The sequence below is a fragment of the Takifugu flavidus genome, chromosome 8 (assembly GCF_003711565.1).
Source record: "Takifugu flavidus isolate HTHZ2018 chromosome 8, ASM371156v2, whole genome shotgun sequence".
Taxonomy (NCBI): domain Eukaryota; kingdom Metazoa; phylum Chordata; class Actinopteri; order Tetraodontiformes; family Tetraodontidae; genus Takifugu; species Takifugu flavidus.
Genome location: NC_079527.1, coordinates 2,937,783 through 2,945,931, shown reverse-complemented (window position 1 = coordinate 2,945,931; position 8,149 = coordinate 2,937,783). Strand labels below are relative to the sequence as shown.

General features: G+C 43.2%; 1 long non-coding RNA gene across 1 annotated transcript; it reads right to left on the bottom strand.

Annotated features, from left to right (window-relative positions):
- On the bottom strand, positions 1–633 carry LOC130530662 (uncharacterized). Its single transcript, XR_008951894.1, has 2 exons — positions 490–633; positions 1–184 (listed from the first exon to the last, which is right to left on the bottom strand). It is a non-coding gene; the product is annotated as an uncharacterized LOC130530662 (long non-coding RNA).
- Positions 634–8,149: the final 7,516 nt, after the last annotated feature.

Genomic DNA, 8,149 nt, shown 5'->3' with positions numbered 1-8,149 from the left:
TGGCGTTTTTTAGTTCTGTTTTATTCCTGCATAGTTTCAGATCAGGTGCAGGACCATGAAAATCTTCATATGAAAACAAAGCTGCACAAAGGTGGGCAGGTTCGGGTTCGCTGATCCCATTGCAAATGTCACCGTAAGCACAGCACCAACCAAGAACGGCAACGGCCACGTAAGAGGGGCAAACCTGAGGAAACAATGGGACAAGCTGCTACTGTGCACACAAACCATGTTTGAACACAAACAAGAAGGTTATTTTAGTCTCTGTAGTTGAGACCCAGAGGCCGCAACAACATGTTCTGGTTATTGATCATATAAATGTCAAAGCACATCCCAATAATGCACGCCAGTCTACCTGAGGAGAGACGGAAGTATTACATTACGCACATTGCACACTGGTGCTTACACTATACAATCCACTCTATACAATCCAGCAGGAAAGCCATTGAGGTGTACTCTAAAAATGCAGAGGGGAAACAATAGCGTCCTCACCTTAACCCAAGAACACAATACAGGTCTGAAAATGATTCCGAAATGATCTGGAGAATGAAATTGAAAATGGAAATATTTGCATACATCCTTGTAGTCAATTATTCATTTGATCCCATTGAAATTCAGGAAATTTGCTGTATTGTATGGATCCCACAGCTACACTATCTATCTATCTATCTGTCTGTCTGTCTGTCTGTCTGTCTGTCTGTCTGTCTATCTATCTATCTATCTATCTATCTATCTATCTATCTATCTATCTGTGATAGATGGAGTTTGGGTGTTGAGGTAGACAGATCAAGCATATTTTCACATTTCTAAGTCCCCTGGGGGGTCCATGTCCAGATGGCTCGTTGGAAAGTATATTCCCCCACCCTCCTGTTTCTCATGCAACACGGAGAGCTTGTTATCCCTCAGTGTCTCTGCATGCTGCAGTCTTTGGTCTTTACTCTACAGGACATGACTTATATTGGCTAGTCTTTACTCTCCGCATGGGTCAGTTGTGTTTCTTTTAAAAGCCCCGCAAACCAGGTTAGTTTTCAAAAAATGTGTGAAATTGAATGTCTGCCTACCTGTGAAATCAGCCCCTTAAGTGTAGATTGAAATGTGGCTGATCTTTTGACTTTGTTTTGAGGAAAAGCTGGAGTCAGCACTGCTGCCTCTCATTGGCGTTCTTCCTCTTTAGCGTGCAAATCAATGAGTTAGCCAAATAGTGATTGGAATTCTACCCATGTGGGTATTTGATCAAAATCAACACCAAGACGGAATAGGCAAGTCGATCACGGGTAATTCACTATGAAATATCCAGTTACGCTTCAGTGGCCGCATCTGGCTGCAGCCATTCATTTTGTTTAGCTATTCTAATGTGGCAATCAAAATGAATTAGCATGACAATTTTATTTCTGAAAAGGTATAGGGCATCCCATATTCATTGATGAAATTCAATAAGGACTTGACAAAAGGGCCTCTGAAACTGACCGCCCCTCCTCCCCGCTGACCTTCAGGTATCTGTGTCACTGCTGTGCCTGAACGCGGGCGCCACAAACGTCCGGATCAGCTGTAATCATTTCATAGCACTGTCCAGAGATGCGTTTGTCGGAGTTTCAGGGAGGATGTAATACAGGTGGTGGATGGGTCTGAATAGATGACGGCGATGGTCAGAAAGCCAGCTTTTCTCCTAATCATTTGCTCCATTCGTCAGTAGGTGTAATGTGTTGTTAATGCTCACCGCGAAACGGGATACATGCTTATAAAATATTAGCTGCAGTCAGAATATGAATGAGGACGTCTGAGCCAATTCATTTTTATAGTAAACAGATTTATTATTTACTTGTTTTGATATCTGATCCACTAAAACATTCTCTTCAGACTGTTCAGTTACGATACTTAAACCTCTTAAAGTTACTTGCTTTGCCGCTTCACCTTTTCCAACTTGTCCATGTCTAGGTTGATTGAGAAGCAGGAAAATCTCTCAAATCCAAATGCACACAAAACGGTAAAATCTCAGGCTTAACACGAGGCGAAATTTACCATAAAACAAAGATTGTACTGTTGATTCATTAAGAATTCAGGCTAAGACAGCAGATATTTTTTCCTTCATTGCTGTTGCTTTTTTTAACTTCCCTGTTCCAATTTCCCATAGATTCTTGATTTTGGTGTTCATGGGGTGTTTCTGGAACCCCACTTTGCTGGTTGCCTCACCTTGGTTCAATCTATCCTTGAGAAACCCTTACACAGGTGGACTGAACCCGACAACTTTGCTCCTGGGGTCACCATGGCAAACCTCTCCAGAGTGATGCGGTGGTGGTTCACAGAGTCCATTAAGAGTGTTCTGAAGCTTTTGCTGGTTCTTATTTTTAATATGATGTGAACTGAACACACATGGAGCAAAGGTTTTCATAAGTGCACACCTAAAACTCATTTTCGCTGCTGGTCATCAGAATTCTTTTGGACTCTTCTGAAAAGATGGAGGTATATATCTATTGCTCAGTTTCCAGTTCATGGAATGTTCTACTCCTGTTACCCACCTGAGTATCAGAGAGACGATACCGGAAGCACCAGTGTGCAAGTAGCAAATACGCCTGATGGTGCATTTCATTTGAAAACTTCTGCATCCCCAAAATACTGAAGCAATACCCTCGGACCAAAGCAGCCACCTAGGCTCTGCTTAATGCCTTTATCCATAAACATCACCTACAACCGCGAGTTTCATCATGTTTTCAGCATGGACGAACTTCCTTAATTTATTTGTTGCCGTCTTTGTGTGGGTCTGCAGTTGGAAGCTTGTAATATTGATTTTGTCCCTCTGACCTTCTTTACACAGCCACAGTGACATTTTCCTAGTTTTATTTGTGGCTTATAATGTTATTTTATGAACACTTTGGGATACTAATCCCTAGCAGCTATCACAAGCCCGTGACTGTTATCACGTGAACGACAAACACTGTCATGGTGCTTTTACTTTTTCTTTTTTCCCGTCTCCAATATACACCTACAATGTAAATAAAGGAGGCAGCCAACCTCTGATATTATGTGTGATCCGAGATTATTTCTAGGTGATTATCAAGTGAGATTGTCGATGATGTGTTGCATGATGTGCTGTCAACAGAGGGGCTGAGGAACCCCCACCCCCCCCCCCATCCCCATCCCTGGGCAAAAGTGACGTGGGTTCCAAACCAATCAGCCTGCTGCACGATGTTGTCAGCTTCACCGGCGCAATAACAGGGTTTGGCCATTTGAGTTGCCCCTGTGGGCTGGATAAAGAAGCAGATCGCCGTGGTCTGAGAGTCCAAGGTGAGGGTAGGGGGCACCACTGTGTGCCTCTTATATGTTGCTGTAAACATGATCTGGCTTGTTCTGGGTTTTTGTGGGGAAGCGTTGAGACATTGAAGTGTTCTCCATATCCCTGCAACAGTGGGTACCATGAGACAACCTTCTTGGTTCTTGGCTTCTTTCACTTCACCATATTGGCTCATGGCTGCATGTCTACTTTCTCTCTTTCTGTATAGTTGCTGACCAGCCCCACATATCTGCCTCTTCAGTATAACAAAATATTTGTTTAATGTATGCCGTGTATGTCCATGTTCGTCTCATTTTTCTACCCCTCTCTCCTGCCCTTTCACACCTTCTCCTCCTCCTGTAGCCAGCCAACCATCAGCAAGATGGGTTTCCCATATGAGACCGGACCTACTTGTGATTTCTTCCAGTTATAAGGGAGCTTTATTTATGGCTCTGCTTTTCTCTAAAACACCTGGAGACAGTCTTTTTTTGCAACAGATGCAATATAAATAAATTAGAGTGAAGTTCAAACAAATCCTCCATTAGGGCCCAAAGACTGATTTTTGCATTGTCTCTCTTCTCCCAACTGTGATGCTTCATTGCTGGGAGGATGTCTATGAAATAGATCTGTCGGTAAGTAGTGGTCTTCAATATTTAGTATTGGTTGAGTAAGAATGCTCTAAGGATGGTTGCTAACCTGGTGAGTCAGGACCTATGAAATCCACAGTTCCTTCTTTACAGCAAAGTACCAACATGGCTACTTTTAAACGCTCCAGGAAACGAAACAGACAGGAAAATGTACGTTCTCATCTTGCATCACCACAGACAGCAATTATTTATGTTACCTCCAAGGGGGCGATCGGATGCCCCGGGATCCTTAGCACTGCCGCCACCTCTGCTATCATCAAAGCACAGCTGGCGATTGGTTGTTTGATCTGGCCTGGATCAAAAGGTGAAGGACAGAGCTGTCCAGCAGAGCTTCAAGATATCTAGGGATGTCGTGCAGAGAGAGAGAGAGAGAGTAGATAGGGATCGGTGTAATACCAAGCAGATGCTGATATAATTGACACCAAGGGGAGTCCATCTTGGGTCTTCAGGGATTTCCCAAAAGGCCTCATCTGTGGTTCTTCAAAGGCGAAGGCTTCATGTCACTCTGCTCATAGATCTGTATCCCCTACAGCCCTCGAATCAAATACAGATACAAGCAGAATCACGTTATCATCATAGAAATACAGTATAAAGACTTGGAGGTCTGAACTTCTAACAAGTCGGTGACATCTCGTCATTGCCCCACCTTAGACGCACATGCACTCTTTTCTTAACTTTAGTTTGTATCCAACTATTGGCCACAGTCACTTGAAAGTGCGTAAGCTCCTGCCCCGAAGCACATTTGTGTGAGCTTCAAAGAATAAAAAAAAGAAAATCTTGACCATGTGAAAGATAGTAGGCAAAAGAGAGGGGTAAAAGGGCATGTGTGAGAGAGAGAAATTTGGTTTGCCATACCATTCATTATCATCCCTCTGTTTTAAAGGCTTGGCTCACATCCCTCCAAGTGAAATATGTTGATGAGGGAGACGGAGATGGGGGGAAGCAAGGGATACAGGGGGAAGGAGTGATTAGTGAAATGAAAGGAGGAAAATGGGAGGGGCAGCGGAAGAAAGGGGGAGAGAGGGAGAGAGAGAAAGGAAGTTTTATGGCAGCCAAATGAAGAAAGGGGCTGAGAGCCCGACAGTATTCCCCAGCAGATCAATGCTGCATGTTGGAGGCCGCAGCGGCAGCGGCAGCAGCCCTGAATGCAGAAACGCAGCCTGCAGTCAATTAGACGAGCAGCTTCACCTCCTCCTGTCACAGAGTGATGAAAGGCTGCACCAGTCACGGCTCTGCCCTCTCTCCTTTCTCTCTCGCTCTCTCCCTCTCTCTCTCTTCCCTTGCTCCCAGACAAGCTTCCTGCTACTCTGAATTTGTCAACACAAGGTTACACCGAGTGCACCTGTGAGCTTAGCATGATCCAAAAAGAAAAATTCTCCCAGAGCTGAGAGAAGTGGCATCAAACATGCATCAGCCACATCGACTGTTGTTTGCTAGTATTAGGTAATGAGTTTTTGCATCACTCTCAAGCATAACTCTTTATGTAGCTGACTTATTGCTACATGGCGACACACCACGCCTCCTATATGCACCACTCAGGGCTTGGTGTAGGACTACATATTTCACTACACTGGCTTTGGCTTCAGCACAGAACCGCAAAACCAGACATCTCCGTAACAGGATGTCTACCCCACAGATCGATACGTCACTTGTTAGGAGTGTGGTATGATGAGCTCGCCTTTTTTGCTGAGCTGCTTTGACAGCATCGGCGCGCCCGTGATGCTACCTAGACGAAGATGCCGACAGGTCGGTTATGGCCCAACACATTCGGGTTTGATCGTGCTGCAATAAACAATTTTTGGTTATTTCCTGCTTGTAGTGAAGAGTAGTGCGGGGGGGGGGGGGAGTTGTTTCATTAATGATGTTTATGGGTGGAAAGCATCCATTTTATCTCAGAAACTCTCTGTTTTGGTTTTCAGGTTAAGATAATGAGAGTGCAGGAGCAGCTTCTTGCTGAAAAAATGCAGAAATTACTGATTAAAACATGAAAACCTTAGAGCAGATAGAGCTACTATCTTGGCTATTGTGAAAACAATGCAACAAAAGTAATCATATAATACTTGAGTAAGGATCTCAAGTAGATCACAGTGAAGGAACAAAACATTTTGACTGAGGTTTGATCTGCATTTTAAGGTGTTCACTGAAACACAAATTTCACTGTTTACAAAAAATGGTTGTAATTCCAATTGGGAATGCAGACTACATTCAATTTTGAGAGGCTAATAAAGAAACAGAGCAGAGAATAACAAACCATAACAATTACATTTGTCTAATGCATTTGGATGATGATCTTTGAGTCTGTTCTTCTCCTCTTTCTGTGCTTCCTCCTACCCTAACTCGCCTTCTTCTCCTCCTCTACCCAGCTATTCATCAGCAGGAGAGTATTAGACTGGTCCTGCTCAAGGTTTCTTCCTGTAAAAAATTTGTTTCAGTACTGTCGCTTGGCTGGACTGGGCTGAGAAGCAGAGGGTTCTCAGTTCAAGCCCCGACACCAAATATGGAAGGTGTTCTGGTAGTAGAGGGAAGTACCAGGACACCTTCAGAGCACTGCCAAGGTACCATTGAGCAAGGTACCAAACACCCAAATACTCGCAGGGCCCTGCTATGAGCTGGCGCCTCATTCAGGTGTACCCTGCCTTTGCACATATGCAGTGGGGATAGGCACCAACATCTCCCTGTGACCCCGAAAGTGTTACAAAAGTCATGGAAAATGAGAGAAAAGAGAAGCCTGAAGACAATATTTACTGTAATCTGAATTTGAAGCAAAAATGACATGATCACTGTATTTGCAAGACCTTCCCAGGTGATATTCCATCCTGGGTTATCCAACCAAATGTTAGAGCTGTGTGTTCCAGTGTTCTATCCAACTTTGTTATTCAACAGCCTGTGTTGAAGTGTGGAAAACTGAACTGAATTCAGAGGATACCTAAAGCATTTCATATAGCATTATCTAAAGCCTGAGAGGACTGAGTAAGCTCTTTGACAAGCTAGAGTACACGCTGCCAGAAGCCAATGGATTTACCCTCCTTGAACCGGTGGTGTGGCTGTCTTCATCTATGTATTTAGTAAATAAAAAATTGATCTGCCGAGGATGATGTCAAGAAAAGGATTTGGTTACTTTCTTGGTCAATGCTGGGCTGGTTTTTAAACGCTGACTCATTTTTCATCTATACTTTAGAGCTCTGTCTTGTCTGTTTCACAGCATTTAGCAAACTTAGCTGATTCCTCCTCTCCTAAAGAAACCAGGCCCTCAAAGCTGCTCAAATGCTTTTGAGCCCTTGAAAATGGAGATGATTTGCATTAAATGGCCTCTTGAATTAAACTTAAAAATCTTCCCTACATGTTTCACCGCCACCTCACTGAAAATAATATGTAAATCTTGAAAGCTCCTTGAGGGTAAGCTCGCATTTTCAGTAAATTGAGAGCAAATAAAAGATGCACCTGGTATATATTGAACAGTGACAACACAAATGTGATGGATGTTGAGGTTTTTATGACCAGTTTATGTTTCAGCTAGATAGCAGTATAACAGTACAAGTCCTTACAAAAACAGCTATCCAAATGAGTCAGAGATGGGGGTTTTTCCGATAGCCTCAGCGCACTTGGATGGTTTTAAAAATGATTTTTCCTTTCTTTTAGCTGCCACCTTAAGTGTTATTGTCATGTTTGACTTCTGAGTGTATATTGTGACTCCTACACACTCAGCATCTCACAAATACAATGATTCTCCCCCTCTAAAACTTCTAAAAATCAAATACAGCATGTAACAAGTTCAATTAGTAGAGTGCAATAGCGTCCTGTGAGTGGTAAGACTGTTTTACCATTTTAAACATTAGCAGTCTTGTAAAATAAAAGCCAAATAGACAAATATAAACTCGAGTGCTACAAAAGTGTGGGTGATCTAATGTGCTTGTGCGAATAACGGCCATTTTTAGCACTAGTGGTCACTAATCCGGAAGAGCTGCGGAGCGTGCGTGTGATTGATTGAGGGAACGAAGAAGTTTGAAGGAGTATCTGCGCACCAGTGGTCTCTACTAAAGTATTAGCCGGACATGGAATTTACTGCTTTGCCAGGTTCCTTGGCATGAAAGAGACTTTTACAATAATGGGAAGAGCAGGAAAGGCTGTAAAAATGAAGTCTTATCACAGCTAAAGGAGGAGAAGTGGGAGACTTAAATAGCATCGTACTGTGTATCAGCACAGAGCAGCAGGGGAGAGGGCGATAAATAGTGGCAGG